This window comes from Ursus americanus, chromosome X, assembly GCF_024610735.1.
Source record: "Ursus americanus isolate L20-20 chromosome X, mUrsAme1.1.p, whole genome shotgun sequence".
Classification (NCBI taxonomy): Eukaryota; Metazoa; Chordata; class Mammalia; order Carnivora; family Ursidae; genus Ursus; species Ursus americanus.
This window is the reverse complement of record NC_142164.1, coordinates 50077246-50099704: the sequence shown is the minus strand read 5'-3', so window position 1 is coordinate 50099704 and position 22459 is coordinate 50077246. Positions and strand designations below refer to the sequence as shown.

Below are 22459 nucleotides of genomic sequence, written 5' to 3'. Positions count from 1 at the left end.
TCCCAGAACAAAAAGAATAAGAAAAAATGGTATTGGAATTAAGATATTAGAAGAACCTTTCCATATGGAGACCGACAAATAGAGTAGGCCATGGAAGCCTTGGTCTTCTGATTTCCTTAAGAAAAGACAACTATCTGTCTTGACTAAAACAGACAACAATATGCATAAAGAAAACATAGATTCATCAGGTTGTTCATTCGTGTGAACAACATTTATCAAGTACATAGTATGTGTATACCACACTGCATAGTCTTTGGGGAATAGAAAAGATAAGGGAACTATGCTCTTCTTCCTTTAAGTGCTTGTAAAGAGATAAAACAAATACACAAAAAGAGTTCACAGATACAAGAAAAAAATCGGTCTGAATAGGCACCATTCTAAATTGTCTAGCTCTTAAATTTTTAGTCAGATAATGTCCATGATTTAAGGACATTCCATTAATACTACACTTTAGAAAAGATTAATAAATGCATTGGGGAGGGGGTTAAAGTCAGTATCACTCTACTCATTCATTCCGTGTCAAATCCACATGGGGTTATCTTTCCCTTTACTTTGAGTGTGTTCCATACGGGGTCCAGAACAGAGAAATTACCACCACATACTTTCAGGAATTTTCAATCTATTAGTATTGCTGCATTAATTCTAAAGGCTACTTTTCTACACATTGTTCAGAAACTGACTAAATAGATTGAAAATATACAATGTCACATGGGATCCAAATTCTGTCTGGCCAATATCTATAGTAACAAGTGAGCAGCATTCAATATTCTTCACAAAGGATTGCCAATTATTTCACACAATTCATTACTGCAGACTGATGCAATTGTTTGTTAAACAACCTATGTTGTGAGAGGAATTTTCACAATGCATAAAGCAGTTCTACATGAGCACATTAGCACATTTACCCATCATCTGGCATCCACTATATTATAACTATGTGTTTTATTTTCCATTCCATGCAATTATTTCCTCCAGAAATTTACCTTACCTCTATAATCTTGTTGGTTATATTTTATTGAAACTAGCTATCCCACTAAGTGGAAGTTTCCAAAGACCACAAAATTGATAGAGAAAAGGGGTAAGGGACTGGGTAACAAGAAGCTAGCCAGTGATGAAATTTAAAATACACTGTGGGATGTGAGTTATCCATACATAGGTAATCAGAAGTTGAATGTATCTTCCAAAATTCTTTTCATTTCCAGGCTTATATAGCAGTTGTATACTTCTGTATTCTCTTCTGCTCTGCACCACCAACTACAATTAACCAAAGCAATTGTTGCAGCTCTTCACTTGCATCAGAAGATGCCATCACTAATTATCAAAAAAAAATCTGGTGTTTGTTTGATCACAGCCTCTTAAGTTAGAGATTGATTATTTTCTACATTTGGATGTGATCCTTTTAAGGTGTAATATTCCTAAGGTTTGAAGCTTTCATTAATATATTTTCAAAATTTTTTTAATAAAAGGAGTTCTTACCTCCATGTATCAATCTACCAATTCCCAACCTATGATTTACACAATAAACAATACCAAAGCATACAAGTCACAGAGCTCCTATATAATGTCTCTACCAAGGAAAAACAACAGAAAGGACTTCCACATCTTTTATTTGACACTAAATAGTTTTGAAAGTGCTCTTTGCCAATATAGAGGCTCTCCAAGGATGGACATGTTATACTAATCATTTCTATTAAGCACCTATAGTATACATGACAGTTTTCTAGACACTATTGAAGATACAAAACATAGAATAGAGAGAATACTTGTCCTCCACAAGCTTATTATTTAAAATGAGATCTAAAATAAACACATGCAAAAGAAAAGAAAAAAAATAAGTCTGATAATGCATTCAAATTTTATATAAGATACTACAGAATGCAAATAAAGGGAGAAATCAACTGAGATAAAGATAATTAGGGAAAACTTGAAGTAGATGACTGTTGAGCTTTTTTCCTTGAGAAAATCTGGCTCATCAGTTTTTGAAGAAGTAAATTTTCAGCTTGATGTGATTTGGGAACAGGGTGAAAATAAGTGGGTATGTTCTTTTATAAGAAAAAAGAGAAGCAGAAGAGATCCATCACCTTTGCAGGGAAAAGAAAAACTATACTTCATCTTTAGACCCCCCTCTTCTCCAGAATATCATTCATGTCTTCCACCACAGAATATTCTGTTTTGCCTTGCATTGTTCTACTGAATGATGGAGTAAGATGATAAAGCATTTCATCTGAGGATGCAAAACAGTGACAGGTTAGCTTATACATTGAGGTTACTGTGATACAAATGTGGTTGCTCAGGGCACCCTTTTCAGGAAAAGAAAACTAATGATCTTTTACATTTCTTGTAGGAAGCAGCAATTTTGAACACATAAGTCTTCTCCAGTCCTAGTCAAAAGACACGAAGTCCCATTATTAAAAGAAAAAAAAAGGTTCTTGTCAAGTTCTTTTGGGGTCCATTAACAAAGAAGATTCATCTCTCACCTCAGCAGATTGTTCCACTTTGACGGTCTTTGAAAAATGATTCTACATGATATTCTTGGCTTTTCACAAAGGAAAAAGTCATGTAGTTGATTCAACCAACTATCTATAATTAGAGCTGACTTGTTAGTCACTGTAAGATATGATTATGTCCAAAGGAATAGTAACTTTTCTGACAATGACAATCTGCATCTATTTAAAATCGGAGGCATAGATCTGCTGCTGTTGGTATTACAACATGACTTTTCATTGTTGCATCTTTATCCAGAGTTAGATTTCCCAAATTTAGAGAGAAGCTTAGACTCTAAGCCAAAATATTGTTTTTGAGTTAACAGAAGCTGCTTGTTAATTTTCCCATGTTCTTATAAATTCAATTACAAGCTGAAGCTTAGATCAAATTAAAATGACTTGCTTTGTTATCAAACATCCAGCCATCCAGCTGTTCATGATATTAATGTTAATACATTTCATGTACAATAGTATTGTCTAATGTTTTCTGTAGGTTCCCTCATGTCTGTAGTCAATTAGTTACTTTTTATGTGTGTGCTTATGCAGCCTGGCTTCCTGTTTCCCCTACATCTTCCACTCTCACAAAGCCCTAAAACACTTAAATCCTGACATTTATGAATCATAACTAAATGCAATGTCCTTTCTTTTCTTTTCTCCAGAAACAGGTCTCATACTAGAAAGGAGTGATCTAACGTCTCTAAAGAACTTAAATAGAATTCTTCTCCATTATCAAACACTATGACCACAATCCATCTATCAAAATATGCCTATCATGGCAGATATTTGGCATCTTGACAAAAATTGTAGCACCAAATGTGAATAAGGGAAATGGCAAGATATACTGCTTTCTTTAGCTGAAGATTGAATTGAAAATAAGTGGTGATAATTGAAATAACTGAGAAGCATCATATTTGTTTTTATTTTCAGAATGATTAAAAATAAGTACTTTGAAATCCAAATATGTGTGTCTATCTGGTAGAAAGAACCATACCATTCAGTCAATAACCAGTAATCATTATTAAGGCACCGTTAAGTGCTACGCCTGAGACAGATCCATGTGGGTGTGAAAATTAACCAAAAAGCAATGAAATTCTTACCCAAAAAAAAGCAGATTAGATTCAATGATAAGTAAAATTCATTGAGGTGAAAAAGAGTATCTTGGAAACTGAGTACAACTTCACCTGCTTCTCTTCCTCATACTAATCTTTTCCTGAATTGCTATACATGTATATCTTCATGGATCACCTGAGTCCTCTGAACCTGCCTTGGAATTTGAGGCTCTTTAGTAGCATGTTTCAGACTAAAAAATACTATTCCTGTCCCATCAACTACACATCCATACATGCTTTACCAGCCTCAATCATTGTCCATTTAACTAAATAAATAAGTTGTGCCCATTCCAAACCACCCATACACAATCATACTTGACAGGGAACAAATTAGCCAGGGGAAGAAACAAGGAAAAGGACATTTTAGACTAGGGGAATAGCATGAGCAGAGGCATGATGCACAAAATACCATGTTATGTGTAGAAAACTGCAATCATTGCTGGAAGAAGCACAAGTTGAATTTCACTAGAGAAGGGGCATCTTCATTGCATTCAGTTATATGTCACATAATCTAAAGTGCAGATTACACAAATACTTTAAGGTGATAGTGAATCAGTGAGTCCATGCTTGGCATATGAGCATTAAAGATAACGATTATATAAGTCAAGTGAGTGTAGAGTCTTTATCCATACCTAACTGCCCTTTTGTCAATAAACTTTCATAATGTCCCAGTTTCAACATGTAATATTAGTGTGTAATGTTAAGACATGACAGTTGTTTTGGGGTTTTTTGTTGTTGGTGTTTTTAATTTTGAAATGCAAGTGCATTGCCAGGCACATGACTAGATGAAGAGCCGGGCTACCCCCTCACATCATCCCCAAACCAAGACTCCTTCGTTTTATGAAATCACTCCCAAACTATTAGAAGTTATAGAGCAATTCAGTAACGTGGCGGGATACAAAATCAATGCTCAGAAATCAGTTGCATTTCTATACATGAATAACGAGACCGAAGAAAGAGAAATTAGGGAATCCATCCCATTTACAATAGCACGAAAAACCGTACGTTACCTTGGAATTAACTTAACCAGAGACGTAAAGGACCTATATTCTAGAAACTATAAATCACTCTTGAAAGACATTGAGGAAGACATAAAAAGATGGAAAGATATTCCATGCTCATGGATCGGAAGAATTAACATAGTTAAAATGTCCATGCTACCCAGAGCAATCTACACTTTCAATGCTATCCTGATCAAAATACCGAGGACATTTTGCAAAGAACTGGAACAAACAGTCCTTAAATTTGTATGGAAACAGAAAAGGCCCTGAATCTCCAAGGAACTGTTGAAAAGGAAAAACAAAGCTGGGGGCATCACAATGCCGGGATTTCGAGCTGTACTACAAAGCTGTGATCACAAAGACAGCATGGTACTTGCACAAAAACAGACACATAGACCAATGGAACAGAATAGAGAGCCCAGAAATGGACCCTCAGCTCTTTGGCCAACTAATATTTGATAAAGCAGGAAAAAACATCTGGTGGGAAAAAGACAGTCTCTTCAATAAATGGTGCTGGGAAAATTGGACAGCTACATGCAAGAGAATGAAACTTGACCACTCTCTCACACCATACACAAAAATAAACTCCAAATGGATGAAAGACCTCGATGTGAGACAGGAATCCATCAAAATTCTAGAGGAGAACATAGGCAACAACCTCTACGACATTGGCCAAAGCAACCTTTTTCATGACACATATCCAAAGGCAAGAGAAACAAAAGATAAAATGAATTTATGGGACTTCATCAAGATTAAAAGTTTCTGCACAGCCAAGGAAACAGAAAAACTAAGAGGCAGCCCATGGAATGGGAGAATATATTTGCAAAGGACACTACAGATAAAGGACTGGTATCCAAGATCTACAAAGAACTTCTCAAACTCAATACACGAGAAACAAATAAACAAATCAAAAAATGGGCAGAAGATATGAACAGACACTTTTCCAATGAAGACATACAAATGGCTAACAGACACATGAAAAAATGTTCAAAATCATTAGCCATCCAGGAAATTCAAATCAAAACCACACTGAGATACCACCTTACGCCAGTTAGAATGGCAAAAATTGACAAGGGAGGAAACAACAAATGTTGGAGAGGATGTGGAGAAAGGGGATCCCTCCTACATTGTTGGTGGGAATGTAAGTTGGTACAGCCACTCTGGAAAACAGTGTGGAGGTCCCTTAAAAAGTTAAAAATTGAGCTACCCTCTGATCCAGCCATTGCACTACTGGGTGTTTACCCCAAAGATACAGACGTAGTGAAGAGAAGGGCCATATGCACCCCAATGTTCATAGCAGCAATGTCCACAATAGCTAAATCGTGGAAGGAGCCGAGATGCCCTTCAACAGATGACTGGATTAAGAAGTTGTGGTCCATATATATAATGGAATATTACTCAGCTATCAGAAAGAACGAGTTCTCAACATTTGCTACAACATGGACGGCACTGGAGGAGATAATGCTAAGTGAAATAAGTCAAGCAGAGAAAGACAACTATCATATGATTTCTCTCATCTATGGAACATAAGAACTAGGATGATTGGTAGGGGAAGAAAGGGATAAAGAAAGGGGGGGTAAATCAGAAGGGGGAATGAAACATGAGAGACTATGGACTATGAGAAACAAACTGAGGACTTCAGAGGGGAGGGGGTGGGGGAATGGGATAGGCTGGTGATGGGTAGTAAGGAGGGCACGTATTGCATGGTGCACTGGGTGTTATACACAACTAATGAATCATCGAGCCTTACATCGGAAACCGGGGATGTACTGTATGGTGACTAACATAATATAATAAAAAATCATTAAAATAAAATAAATAAATAAATAAATAAATAAATAAATAAATAAATAAATAAATTCCCAGTCTTATGTTTTAAATCTGCCAATAAAGAGTTGAGCCCATGAAACCCCTGTTCCCCACCCTCAACCCCAATAAAAGCAGAACCTCCAGCCCAATGTGCTCTCTTTCCCTACCTGTGACCTTGTTGTGTGGGTCCAATGTGCTGTGTAATCTTCCAGTCTTGTAAGTAATAAACCTTTAGTTTTTCAAAGTTTCCTAATGGTTGCTGCTGAAGGGCATCTTGCAATCATAATAAGAACCACAAAGGCCAGTCCAACCACAGCATTAAGTATTGATGGGTTGAGACCAGCACAAAACACAGTGTCATTAAACTTCCAGTTACAACATTATATAATTAATACATTCATCTTTTCTTATTTATTAAATGACACAAGCTTTGTAGTATGGTGCCTCTCAAAGTATAAACTATAGACACCTACAACAGAAAACTCACTTGATTCTTGGTAAAATGTAGATTCCTGAAACTCAGGCTATATCTGCTAAATAGATAGATAGAGCCTAGGAATCTGAATTTTGACAAACATCACCAGCTGAATCTAATGCACAATAACATCTAACCTTATCACTAATATGACACCTGTCTGTGGTGAGTTAGACAAGAGTAACTGCTGATAGAAGATTAGTACTCATGTCTGCTGAAATTTGTGTCAGTGTTTGTCAAGGCACAGTCCTCAGCACCCTGCTTGCTGGAGATGCTCTAGAAAAAAAATTTTCTGTGTTCAAATACATTTGTGATGCAACCAAATTATTTTTTTTATCTTAGATAGTCCCAGTGAATATGAACATATTAAAGGTTCTGAAGAGTCCTGCATTAAGAGAAAAACCTTAACCCAGCATTTCCCAAATTTATTTAACTATGAAACCCTTTATTATCATAAATCTATTAACATACTATAGAATATGTTAATATGAATACATTTAGAAAATAATGCTCTAATGTTTTGTTGTTAAATATGGTGTTGGCATTTATCATATTATTGAATTGTTTTCCATTTTTAGTTTAAGATTATTTATTTATTTATTTTTATTTTTAAAGATTTTTTAAAAATCAGAGATACATTGGAATATATTTAAAAATGAGTGATATAACTCATTTACATAACATATAACTCATACAACCCATGAAAACAAAGAAAAAACATTGTGATTCCATGTTTTTTCAATAACTTGTTCAATTTATTAATGTGTTATTATTTATGATCTAAATAACTTTATAATAAATCTACCAATGAAAAGTTACAAATTGTGTTATAAAACAGTAAAATACAGCTCAGTTCTCCTGTTTGAATGTTAAAAAATTTTATTTGATAACTAAGTGAGAAATAATTGGATGTGATACTAGCAGATCAATGTGACTTGTAAAGCAACCATCAGCAGTTATAGTTCTGATTCTGTTTTCAATGATTTCCTCATTAACAGGGCATTCCATTTTTTGTCACATATGTGATGTACTCTCCCTTATCTGGCATTGGATTCACTGCACTGTGGATTTATTTGTGAGATTCTGAGCCCATCTTTGTCACCTCACACCAGACTGCTGAGGTGCCCCTGACCCTGGGACACTGGAAACACACCAAAAACATCTGGGTCTGTCTGCTCAAATTTTACCCAAGGAGCAGTCTTTCTATTTATTTACAAATTGCAGCCAAGAAAACAAACTTTTGCCTTTATAAAGATGTTTCCAGAAAGTACAGTTTACTATATTTATGTATCAATTCACTTGACCTTACTGATACCACTTTTACCTGTTTCTCCATCATAACATCCTTATTACCTTAGAAACCTCTAACTTCTCTTTAGTTTTAAATAAAATCAAGCCCATTTATGAAAGTACAGACATAGAATCTTTTTTAAAGCTGAGAATGAGTATGAAACAAGGAGTAATAATATAAGGTAGAAATCATTTGCTTTAAAGACTGTATCAAATATTATAGGATGTCCCATTGTGAAAAGCAGTTCAGCACAGAATTAGCAATCAAGGCTTTTTGCCAGGCTCCTTAGGAGCTAGCTATTAAAACTTGTTTGGAACCTTAGCATGAGAAAGGATGCAGCAACTTAAACTACTGTAGTTCATCTGAAATACATTTATAGTTATGAAAAGCACAGCAAAACATCTGCAAAGGAAAGAAAGCACTAGAGGTTTAGAAGGGCAAGTTAGTAAAGCTTCCCAGAATTATCTCAGGGCCTGTCAGGGAATGTTAAAAAAGAGGTTTCCCCAGGGGCGCCTGGGTGGCACAGCGGTTAAGCGTCTGCCTTCGGCTCAGGGCGTGATCCCGGCGTTCTGGGATCGAGCCCCACATCAGGCTCCTCCACTATGAGCCTGCTTCTTCCTCTCTCACTTCCCCTGCTTGTGTTCCCTCTCTCGCTGGCTGTCTCTATCTCTGTCAAATAAATAAATAAAATCTTTAAAAAAAAAAAAAAAAAAAAAGAGGTTTCCCCAATAGCTGCCAGAGACAGAACTGGAGCTGCCAAGAGTTAAAGGAAGCAAACACAGGGTGGAAGGACCCAAGGGATTTCTATCTTGTAAGCTCAGAGTGAGGAAATGTAGATAGGCACTAACCTCTGAAGTAGAGGAATATAAAAAGAAATAGAATGAGTTGAGCCTTGTATGATCAACACAGTCTGTAAACAAACAAGAGGATATATACCATAATATGCAAAGTGCTTATTACAGTGATTTCCAAAGAGTAGTTTCTTAGTTGCTACTTTAGATGGGATAAAACTAAATTTACACATGTATTAATAAATTAGGAGCTTGATCAGAAAGATTTAAAAAATGCACTTGCAAAAGAAAATGGAATATATGAGTGCTTGCTTTTGTGTATACTAAAATTAGAATAATATAGAGAAGATTAGCATGGCCCCAGCACAAGGATGACACCATATTTGTGAAGCATTTCATTAAAAAAAAAGAAAAGAAAGAAAGAAAGAAAGAAGATAGACTATATGAGTGGAAAGTCAAAAAAGGCAGCATGGAAAATTCCAAGTAATTAATACTCTTAAAGATCGACAAGAACTTGAGTCAAGTTCATGATAAATTCAGAAAGCATATTCAGGAATTTAAGAAGACATCAACTATTATTGATGGGTTATTTTTGCCTCAATTTATCCTAGCCAAGTCATTTATCCTCTCTCATTCCTCTTATAGTCTTCTAAGTCATTCATAGGACAAATATATGTTAAATGGAAATTTACAGAGATTTATGTTAAGAAACTTTACAATAAAATGTAAATCTATGTTGATTATATTTACATCTTTAAGTGTTTAGTAGTAACTTTAGACACACTGTAGAAATAATGTATAGAATGTTCAATGCATTTATTCTATGAGGCGTTATAAATCTATGATTGTACCAGATCGCTGTCACTGTCTCCTAATGTATTACAAGACAGTATTGGTAACTGCTATGCATTTTAAAGGTTGTTTTGTTACCAAAAACGCTGGATAACTGGATATTAGAGAGCTTATTAAAGCCACACTGTCTGAACTCAGTAAAATATACAAATATTTTTTAATTTCCTTTTTTTCTTTAAAGATTTTATTTATTTATTTGACAGAGAGAGAGACAGCCAGTGAGAGAGGGAACATAAGCAGGGGGAATGGGAGAGGAAGAAGCAGGTTCCCAGCGGAGGAGCCTAATTCTGGGCTCGATCCCAGAACACCGGGATCATGCCCTGAGCCAAAGGCAGATGCTTAAAGACTGAGTCACCCAGGCGCCCCTTTAATTTCCAATATATAGTTCATACTACTTTCTACATTTTAATGTTAGATAAATCTGGACTCCTGATGAGGGAACGGAAGGCAAGCTGAAGACAAAGCAGAAGCTGACACCCTGCAACCCCCCACCATGGGATGTATGTGACATTCCTCAGGCACTTCTGGCTGCCCTAAAGGACAAAGAAACAGTTAACCTATAGATACCACAATCTTGCAAGACTTGAGTCTCCTTCACTTTACAAATGTCTTAGCAGTTTACAAGAACAAAGCAATCAGTAACCTAGCTTCCAGAAGGGAATGTATGTAGACACAAATTTCCTTACTACCTACAGCCCATTGACAAGTCCTTGAAACAGGCATGGTGACATTTCTCTAGGAACTCAGCTGCCTCGATGTTAATACTTTGCTAAGGCAAAAAGCAGTCCTAGCCTGACCCTCTCCCCTCCACCGAGATCCTGTAAGTCTACTTTAACGTATAAAAATTCCATTGGAAACTTCCTTTATCTCTAACCCCCCCCCCAAGAGATGTATTGGCAATCAACCCCCAAGCATATGGCCCACCCATATACCTCTGAAAGGTCTCATGACTAAGGTTTTATTAGATGGTAATAAATGACCTTTTCCCAACAACAGCTAGCCCCCTCAAGGTCCTGGAAACCTTGCTTCCAAAATTCCTTAGAGACTTACGCTATCCCTAACCCCCTCCCAACTCGAGGGTATATAATGGGCCATTCCTCACTAACCCCCTCCCAACTTGAGGGTATATAATGGGCCATTCCTCACAACCCCGGTGCAGCAGCTCTTTCTGCCCATGGGTCCTGTCCCCATGCTTTAATAAACCACCATTTTACACCAAAGATGCCTCAAGAATTCTTTCTTGGTCATCAGCTCCGGACTCCACCCCACTGAACCTCACCTATGTTCCACAACCTCATCACTCCTAACTAAATAAATAAGTTGAATGAGAAATCTTAATAGGGTGATGATAATGTGTTAACATCAGGATATTTATCCAAGAGGAAGTCAGAACAAAGTACAAACCTTTGTGTTATACATTTCTATTGTGTGTTTTTAGGAAACACTCCTTAAGAATGTTTACCCTAGGGGCACTTGGGTGCCTCAGTCAGTTATGCATCTGCCTTAGGCTCAGGTTATGATCCCAGGGTCCTGGGATCTGGCCCGCATCAGGCTCCCTGCTCAGTGGAGAGCCTGCTTCTCCCTCTCCCTCTGCCGCTAGCCCCTGCTTGTGCTTGCTCTCTCACCCTCTGTGTTTGTCAGATAAACAAAATCTCTTTTTTAAAAAGAATATTTATCCTGTATTTATACAATAGTTTTCCCTAACATTAGGACCTCCGCACTCCAAATTCCACCATACCAGGTCAATTTACTACCATCAACTAAACTTCTCATTGTCAATGCTATCTATGCACTTTTGCAGAGTCCCCCTACTTTAAATATTCTCATGGTGCCTTCCAAAAGAAACCACAAACACCCCAATGTCTTTATATTTCAGTTCAATTTTCATGTACTTTATCAAGACATCTGATGAGTCTCAGTCTATACTTAACTTTCCACAACTTTGAGTTGCTCCAACACTTATTAATAATTTATATCACAAGATCAAAATCTTGCTCATATGTAGCAATTATTCTCTGGGAATGATGTAAAAAAAAGGCTTGTTCTTACAAGATCCCAAATTCCTTCAGGAGAGTGCTCAAACACAGCAGTTGATCTTCCGTAGTAGTTACTTCAGGGTTGGCATTCAGCCAAAGGGACTTACTGGGTATTTCTTTGTATTCTTAGCATTGTATAATATATTATGGATATAGATGTGAGTAAAGATTATTGTCTATGCATAGAGTAGACTAGGAATAAATATTTCTTATACAAATGAGTATATGCAGTAATGGATTATGTTTAGCCACTCTGTGCATGTGTCTTGGATTTGAGTATCTTTCCCCTGGGCTCTAAAATTTCTGTGAAAAGGCCACCTTTCCAAGCATACTCTTTTAAATACATCTTCTAATGCAAACAGAAATGTGCAACACTTACCATTAAATTATCAGCATTTAAGTCCAACAATTATAAACAATGTGTGGGTGATGCCTAAGCCAAATAATAAATAAACTCTGATCCTCAGAGTAGTATGAAGGAATAGAAGGGGCACTGGGCCAAGAGTCAAGGTTCTGGGCTCTATTATTAGTTTTTGTCTATAATATTGGACAGGTTACTTAGCCTCTTTAGACCTGTTTCTCATATATCCACCTTTTAAACCTTGTGTCTCAAAGTGCGGTCTGTGGACCAGCAGCATGAGCATCACATAAGAACATGCTAGAAATGCAGAATCTCAAGCCCCATCCTAGACATACTGAATTATGGATTAAAGTCTACATTTCAATAGGATTTTCCAGCTGATCTGTATACACATTAAAGTTTGAGAGGCACTTCCCTGGATTATGAGATTTGATTATGAGATTTTTGAGGACAAAGACTATCATATTCACCACTGTATCCCCTAACATTTATTAATAAGCCTAATACGTAGTAGGCATTCAATAATTTCTCCAAAGGATGAATGAAAATGTAAAAAGAAAGGGCCAAGATTGATTGTTCCTCTGGTCCTACCCAAGTCTAATACTCTGTAGTTGTAGGCCAAGTTTAAATTGGTTGATTTTAACATAGACAAAATGGGACTTGAGACTAAATCCTGCTTGGGGGATAAAGTCTCTGACCTATTTTTCCATCTGCTAAATAATAAAATATATGCAAACTCATAGCACAATATTCTAGATCAAATTAGATGAAAAACACTGGAGACTAAGGGTGTGTGTGTGTGTGTGTGTGTGTGTGTGTGTGTGTTCCTTCTACAATCATTATTTGTATAAACCCACTGAGATCCTGGATTTCAGCATTAAAAATGTTCAGTAAGATTTTAGAAGAAAAAAAAAAAAGATTGTCCTGGCCAGCTGTTTTTATAGTTCCTGTTTACTAGCCAGCTTTAAATAATAACAACAGAAAGAGAATGTATACCATTATTTACAGTACTGTCAAAGTGTGTGCACTGAATTTCCTGCCCCTCTCCCACTACTTGTCTGTTGCTTTCAGAGAGTTTAAATAATCTTATACCCACTCCTGGGCTTCTGACTGCCCCCAACTCACTTGGCTTTCACATTTCTCTAAATATAAATTTCATAAGCTCATATCTTCTCTAACAAAACTCAGTTATTACAGCAACATTCTAAGTAAAAACAAAAAAAATGCAGAAATGTTTATATTGCAATAATATCTTCTAATATTTTTCTGCCATTGCAGTTTGAAAATGTAGGTGTTGTTATCTAACTATTAATAATGTTGAGCAGAAAATACATTTGACCCTTGAACAACAGGGGTTTGAACTGCATGGGTCCACTTATATGCAGATTTGTTTTCAATAAATATAGCACAATACTGTAAATGTATATTTTCTTCCTTATGAATTTTTTCATAACATTTTTTCTTCTCTAGCTTACTTTATGAGAAAAATGCAGTATATAATATATAACATACAAAATATGTGTTAATTGACTCTTTATGTTATTGGTAAGTCTTCCAGGCAACAGTAAGCTATTAGTAGTTAAGTTTTGGGGGAATCAAAAGTTATATGCAGATTTTTGACTTTGTAGGGGTTCAGCATCCCACCCCCTGTATTGTTCAAGGATCAACTGTATTTACCTCTGGGAGTCTCAGATTTCCAAGCATCCAAAATACAAACAGCTTTCATTTATTTCTGTAAAATCCTAATAAATTATCTACCTTAATTCTTAGCCATATTTATTGAATAAATTGATTTTTTACAAAAATGAATATATACGTGCTATTACATAATTTATATAACTAATTATGGTAACTTTCTGAAAATCTCCAGCAAATTCTCATCCCCTGACTTTCTGAATATTTCTGAATGAGTGAACTGCCCACCTATGTAGATTTGTGGGAACACCTAGTGTTATGAGCAATGATGGCCAGAAAAGCATAGTGATGGAAATGGCAAAAAATAGCCCCATATGTGTCCTCTACCAAAACACTATTGCTACTTCAGAGCAAAAGACTAAAGGTCAGGATATGGCAAGGAAATAATATTTCTGTAGGATGAGGCTTTAGGTTTCTCTCTCTTTGTGTCTGCCAATAAAAACAGAATTATGGGATTAACTATCATATACCCTACTATTATCCTAAACTGTCTTAGCATTTGTGATACAGGCACCTCAACTCTTTAGTGCTATTATAAACCCTCCCATTACTGACCTTTCTAAAAGAATGGTGAGCAATTGATCACTGATACCAGCCTGCTAATTAATATATCATGGATGAAAATAATGATGTTTATTTATTACTACTAAGATTTTTAGCAGAACCTGTATTAAAATGTATAATAGCTAATAGTGAAAAACCTTGCTGGGTGACATTGTCCACAATAGCTAAACCATGGAAGGAGCCAAGATGCCCTTCAACAAATGAATGGATAAAGAAGATGTGGTCCATATATAAAATGGAATATTACTCAGCCATGAGAAAGAATGATTACCCAACATTTGCAGCAACATGGACACATGGATGGGACTGGAGGAGATTATGCTAAGTGAAATAAGTCAAGCAGAGGAACACAATTATCATATGGTTTCACTCATTTGTGGAACATAAGGAATAGCAGGGAGATCGGTAGGAGAAGGAAGAGAAGAATGAAGGGGGGGATAAACAGAAGGGAGAATGAACCATGAGAGACTATGGATTCTGGGAAACAAACTGAGGGTTTTAGAGGGGATGAGGGTGGGGGATGGGTTAGCCTGGTGATGGGTATTAAGGAGGGCATGTATTGCATGGAGCACTGGGTGTTATACACAAATAATGAATCATGGAACACTACATCAAAAACTGATGATGTACTGTATGGTGACTAGCATAACATAATAAAAAATTAAAAAAAAAAAACACCTTGCTGGGTGAGAAATATGACCCACATTACCGCAAATTGTTTGAAATTTGGCTAAAAAGCAAACCATCTAATTCCACCCATGGCATTATTCTCACATTTTAAATTGGTTGATAATAAACATAACCAGAATGACTGAAAAGTCTGACTTTCCTCTTTTGACACCTGATATGTTTCTGAAATATACATAAACAAGACATTTAAAAAAAACTGTGGTGCCAAAAATCGCCAGGCATTCACCCAAGAAATATTACTAGGTGCTTTGAATTATTCAAGTGCAGTTTTCCTGTATGTGATTTTATGTGGTAGTTTAGTTGTCTATGGCTTCCCTACTCCCATAAGTCAAACCCCAAAACCCACCAGTAACCAAATATCTTAAAAACTGCCTGGAATGCTCTAAAATCTAACTGACCCTGTTTAAGTACAATCCTAACAATAGATATAAAGCAGTGTATTCATTTCCAAGGTGTGCTGTTAAAAAAAAAATACACTAATTGCATGGCTTAAAACCACAGACTCTTATTCTTTCACAGTTCTGGAGGCTGGAAGTCTGCAATCATGGTCTTTGCAAGGTCATGGTCCCTCTGTAGCCTCTACAGGTGGATCCTTCCTTGCTTCTTCCAACTTCTGGTAGCCCCAAGCTTTCCTTTGTTTATGGCAGCATAATTCCAATCTCTGCCTCTGTCTTCACATGGCCATCTTCCTTGTGTCTGCCTATGCCAAGTTTTTCCTATTACAATGTGACAGCAGTCACACTGGATTAGGACCCACCCTCATCCATTATGACCTCATCTTAACTTAGTTACATCTCCAAAAACCCTGTTTCCAAAGAAGGTCACATTTACAGGTACTACAGATTAAGCTTCAACGTATCTTTTGTGAGACACAATTCAACCCATAACACTGTGCAAAATGATGTCTGGGTGCCCCTTCAGGTTCTATATTTCCTTAACTCTTCTATTCAAATTTGAACAAGAAATCCAATTGCATTCTATATTACTAATTTTAATACCTTATTGGTAAAATACTGACTAAATGTGGTACACAGTAAATGCAAGCAAGGAGATTCAATTTACTTATCTTTCTTTAAGATCACATAAGTATCTTCCAGATCCCACACTGAATAAATAAATACACATCTTGGAACTAGGATCAAGTACACAGTCATTAAAGACCAAAAACCACAGATGTCACAGACTCTGTGTGCTCATTGCCTTTAAGCAGACGGTCTGTTACAATCTGTTCCAACTGATGCTTCCAGGTGGTAGACACACCAAGCCTCAGGGAAGCTACATTGCTTCAATCTAGCTTCGGGGTAACATATATTACAGAAATCAACTTAAAAAAAAATTTCTCCCTTAGGTAATGTAGGTGATTCTTAATTACCTTCCTTCTTCTCCTTAAATCTGTCCTGGGGAAAAGTGAGTAGGACATAATTTCTGTTATTTGGTGAGACTCTAATATTTATGTGGACGCTGATGGTGGATGAAATTGCTGTCCCTACTGTGGAAACATAACCAGTTACAGGGACAGGATTGGTTAGGAGTGTCTTAAGGGAAGGACAAGCTCTATTATAGGCTAGTGATACACTCTTGTAAAAGAAAATGAGTTGATCCAACACTGCAGAACAATACTTTTTTGGAAGAATTTTTGGAATATTTTGCTGCTAGACCTGATTAAATTAAAGAGAAAAAATCAGGTGGCAATGACATTTGCTATCCTATAGGGAGGAATCGTATACCAGGTCCCTTATACCTAAGTCTTTCTGAGCCTTTTATCTCTTGAATCTAGTTCTAAAGCTACCCCAAACTCTGAGATCAATTATGCTCCTAGGCAGGAGGAAGACAGAGAGCCCTATACCCACCAGTAGCTTACCTGCTCTAAATCAAGGTACCCTGCTGGTGTCCCTATGGTGGCCTGTACTCTGGTTCTCACCCTGCTTTTTGTGTATCACATTCTAATAGGTGGCCTAGCTCTTATAACTAGATCTTGTTCTTCTGCCTGAAACTCTGCCTGGGTTCCTACACCATTCTTCCAAGTCTGAGTTTATGACCCATCACCGAGTCCTGGCAGAACCTTGGCTCCATCTTAAATTCCAGCTCCTATCACTGGCTTAGGATGCCTACTGAAGGGCTACCTGAGGACAGTTGTCTGCTGTTCATGTCTATATTGTCTGTCAGAACTTAGTGGCCGACCTTCTTGGATCTCAGTTTATATTCTCGTATCTCATATTTCTATCCTGCCCTTCTAGTAATCAGTCAAATATGGGTTCCAGTCAACCTTGGTCCTGACCCATTCTAAACTCTAATTATGAATTGGGACAATAGTTTGTTAAAAAGTGATAACTCTGAACAAGAAATCAGTCAAAATATAAGCACTTCCTTGAAATAAAAATATTGTCACATTTTAACTTTCTTCAGAGATTAATTAGGATACTTGACATTTTCTACTATTACTTATATTGCATATTTTGAAGGATTGGGACTTCTATTTCCCCCTAGGTATCTAGGTGCTTCTTATTTCCTTCTCTCTCCTTTTTCCTTCTAACAATGCATATAAGATCAAGCCTTTCTTTATATATTTATTAGGAGTATTTATTTCAAACATTGTTTCAAGCTTAAATCTTCATGGAATTTATACAGGGTTTTTTATAAGGGTTTCATACTGATGTTGAGAATTTTTAAAATTTGGTGACAGCTCTCAAATCCATCAGATGAAGGAATACTTGCTTAATAAGAAACTCCCTGTTGTGGACTGAATTGTGTCCCTCCAAATGTCTTATGTTGAAGTTTAACCCCCAATACCTCAGAATGTGACTATGTTTTGAAATAGGGCCTTTAAAGAGGTAAATAGGTTACTGAGGTCATAAGGGTAGGGCCTAATCTGTTAGGGTTGGTGTCCTTACAAGAAGAGGAAGAGACAACAGAGATTTGCACTCACAGAGAAAGGATCATGAGAAGATGGCAAGAAGACAGCCATCTGCAAGCTAAGGAGAAAGGCTTCAGGAGAAGGAACACTGCTGACACCTTGATTTTGGACTTCTAGCTCCAGAACCATGAGAAAGTAAATATCTGTTGTTGAAACCACTCAGTCTGTGGTATTTTGTTACACCAGACTTAGCAAACTAATACACATGCTTTGAGGTCACAGTTCTCAAGTAAAGAGCAAAGAGAAAAGAGGATGATCTCTGATACTTTGCTAATATCTTGCTCTGATAATTGATACTTTCCTAGAAAGTAAGCTGTAAGCATGTACAATTTGTACTAAAAATAATATAGTCTAACAATAATTTTCAAACACTAATTTTAGCTAGAAGTTTCAGAAAGCAATTAATAGTCAAGAAACCTGATTACAACCTGCCTAGTCAGTTTACCAGTCATGAGACCTTGTGCAAGTCACTTAAGTTTTTTGAATCTTGGCTTATTTATTTTAAAAAGGGAGATAACAAGTCCTGTCTTGCTCACCACAAAGTGTTATGAGGATCAAAATTAACAGGATGTAAAAGTATTTTGAATTTGCAAAGCTCTATACAAAAATAAGGTCTTTGTTTTAGTAAAGGGCAAGGATTGCTGAACATTCACAATGGATGTGGTTTTTTGTTTTTGTTTTTGTTTTATTTTGTTTTGTTTTTTGGTCCTCCCATCTTCATCAAATGTTGGAGAATAACTGTAAGGTAAAACATTGTATACTCAACAAAAACTGCAGAGGAGAACAGATCTGAGAAGCCCATTGTCTTGTGACATACTTTGGTAGTTAAAAGTATCAGCTTTGACACAGAAAAAATTAAGTCTAAGCTCTGCCACTTTCAAACTAATGCAATTCTTTAAACCTTCATTTCCTCATTTGTAAAATGGGGAAAATAATATTTACTTCATATGTTATGTACCATAGTAATTGAGATAATAACAAATGTAAAGGAGGCAACACAACATTAGCACAATATATGGTAAGTACTAAATAATTGTTGGTTTTGATTATTATTAATAATGTTATAATTATTTCTAAGAACCTAAACATTATTCAGGAGACTGTGAGTGCTCGCACAATTTCCCAAACCACAGCTACATTATATCTTAATACCCTCAACTCTCAGAGATAAGCCTTGCAGAATAACTAAAGAAATGCAAAAATTAGAAAGTGATCATGGAAAGGAAACATTCAAAAGGAAAAGGTACATGTGGTTTTCATTTTCCTGAAAAAGAAGCCCAAGCCCAGGTTTGTAGTGTCAAGACAAATTGAATAATACAACCCAACTTTGGATTCTACAGTAGAGGATTCTACAGGTAAGCAGGCATAAACCATAGTGAATCTGATCAGATTGTCACAGGTCAGCATTTGAGGGTTGAAGTTCATACTGAGTTAAAAAGAAGAAACAGCAGAATTGAGGGCAGAAGATGAAGAAAAGGAGAGCAGATGAAGTGGTTCACACAGAAGTGTAGCTGGGGTAGGACACAGGATGGCCTTCTTTCTGTGCTAATTCTAACATCTTTGTGAGTACAAGTAATAAGGACTAGTAAGAGCATGCAGTATGGGTAAATGGGACAGTGTTCTCCAGGTACTGCTGAATACAGAAGAGATTCTTGATCAACAGGGAGTCCTAAGAATTCTAAAAACCCCCTTAGCTATTTTTGCATGTGTATATGAGTCTGAAAAATTCTAGATATCTAGATAGTGTGTTGATCAGGCACAGCAGTAGGAACTGGCCTGATGTTCTAGACTATCTGCATTTTGAAGCTGTGATCACCAAGACAGCATGGTAATGGCACAAAAACAGACACATACACCAATGGAACAGAACAGAGAACCCGGAAATGGACCCTCGGCTCTATGGGCAACTAATCTTTGACAAAGCAGGAAAAACATCCAGTGGAAAAAAGACAGTCTCGTCAATAAATGGTGCTGGGAAAATTGGACAGCTACATGCAAAAGAATGAAACTTGACCACTCTCTCACACCATACACGAAGATAAACTCCAAATGGATGAAAGACCTCGATGTGAGACAGGAATCCATCAAAATCTTAGAGGAGAACATAGGCCTCAATCTCTTTGACATCGGCCACAGCAACTTTTTTCATGACACATCTCCAAAGGCAAGAGAAACAAAAGAAAAAATGAACTTGTGGGACTTCATCAAGATCAGTGATTTGTTGAATAAAAGTGTAGAATACATATTACAAGGTACAAGATCTTCAAATACAAAATTGGAGAAATCTTATTTAATTATAAGAAAAAGCTTTAGATCATTGTATCTGTTCAAGAAAATACATGGTACCGTAGGAAAACTCATTTTTGCTGAGTTTTTATTAGTGTGGTCATTACTTATTTGAAACTGATTTTTTAGTTGCTTTTTCTCTTTATTATATACAAAATTACTCATATTCTGTGGCATTTCATTAAGCTTTTTCAGTCAAAAAAGTGAATCCTATTTCTGTTACTCTTAGTGATTACAAAAGGTTGTGTGATAAAATGACAAAGACCCTGGAATTAATGAAAAACCATTAATTGCTTGTATTCAACTTTCTCTTCAGTATCCCTTAAATTTCAATATTACTGTCCTTAAAAACAATGGAAGACTTAGCATGGTGATATTCTGAATGAATCCTCTGTCCAAACATAAAGTACAAGCATATAACATTTATAAAATTAATAAATCCATATATCTGTACAGGTTCTAATCGGTCCTTGTGTGTTTGATGTTTGGGTATTATGTAAAGAAAACTGGAAACTCTCAAGTTAGATTCTGCATAATGTTTTTAAACGTTCTAGAACTGTGGTCTCAACATCTTTGTTAAACTAGAGACTTATCCCCAAAGGTAAAACTAACATGTGGTTAGTTTAAAGTGCTGTTTACTAGAAAAGAGTATGGCAGTTTCTTATAAAACTAAAAATGTAACTATTATACAACCCAGCAATCACACTGCTTGGCATTTATCCCACAGGATTGAAAACTTATTTTCATACACAAAGCCTATACACAAATGTTCATAGCTTAATTTATAATAGCCAAAAAGTGGGAACCACCCAAATGTTCCTCAGCTGGTGACTGGATAACAAACTTTGATTTTTCCATACAGTTGAATATTATCAGCCATAAAAAGGAATAAACTATTGATACACAAAACAATCTGGATGACTCTCCAGAGAATTATACTGAGTGAAAAGAGTCAAGGCTAAAAGATTATGCACTCTATGATTCCTTCTATACAATATTCTTCAAATGACAAAATTACAAGTTGGAAATCAGATTGGTGGTTGACAAGGTTTAGGGACAGGGTAAGGAGTGGGAAAAGTAGGAATGATTATAAATAGGAGGGTTTATAAATAGGTGGCAATGGAACTATTTTATATCTTGGCTTTGGTAGTGGATACAGGAACCTATCCATGGGATACAATTGTGTAGAAATAAATACACACACACAAATGAGTACAAGAAAATTGGGAAATCTGAATAAGATCAGTGGATTGTGTGATGACAAAATCCTGTCTGTGATATTGCAAAACTGTAGTTTTGCAAGATGTTAGTTACTATTGGGGAAACTAAGTGTACATGACATCTCTCTGTATTATTTCTTACAACTGCATGTGAATCTACAATTATTTCAAAATACTCACAATTGAGTATTCACCACAAACTTTCTTCACAACCAGAAAAAAAAGAGTTATTTATTATCTCATTCAAAGATGTTTGTTTCTAGACGAGGTAGTTGTGTTGTCTGATCCATAAAACTGTCTCTGAAGGAATACAGGGGGAAAACCTTATGTTTATTGGAAATAGTATGTGGACATGACTGGCACTGTTTTTCTCCTGAAATGCAATTGTAGTGAAGAAAAATATTTAGGAGTGTGAGACAGTCTCCTAATGTGAAGAAAATACCAGGCATGATAGAAGCAAATTATAATAGAAAGATATGGTATAAGTTTTATCTCAGAATGGGCAGGAAACTCAGACTAATGGCTAATACTAATTATTCTGGGTCAATGAAAGAGAAAGTGGGAAACTAAAGTGGGCAAGGAACTCCAAATACAGTGGTTAGTAAACAAAAAAAATCTGTCAGTAGATTGGAAAGCTCAACTACAATAGATAACAAATCTACTATCTTAGTGGAAAGGAAAATGGACAACGGTATAGCCAGGGAATCTAGTTATGGACAAGCAACATGAAACTTTACAGTGGAAAGGAATGAAGGTAGCTAGGAGAGGGCAGGGAATGGGAATCCTAAAAGTCAGAAAATATTGAACAGGTCTTGAAATGAATAGAAATACATGCAGGAAGTAGCTAACCAACCATGATGTAACAAGGTCTACAGTATAAAG

General features: G+C 36.3%; 1 non-coding gene across 1 annotated transcript; it reads left to right on the top strand.

Moving 5' to 3' along the window:
- The first annotated feature begins 9259 nt into the window (after positions 1 to 9259).
- On the top strand, positions 9260 to 9364 carry LOC123779612 (U6 spliceosomal RNA). The gene has a single exon (XR_006776240.1). It is a non-coding gene; the product is annotated as a U6 spliceosomal RNA (small nuclear RNA).
- The last annotated feature ends 13095 nt before the right edge of the window (positions 9365 to 22459 follow it).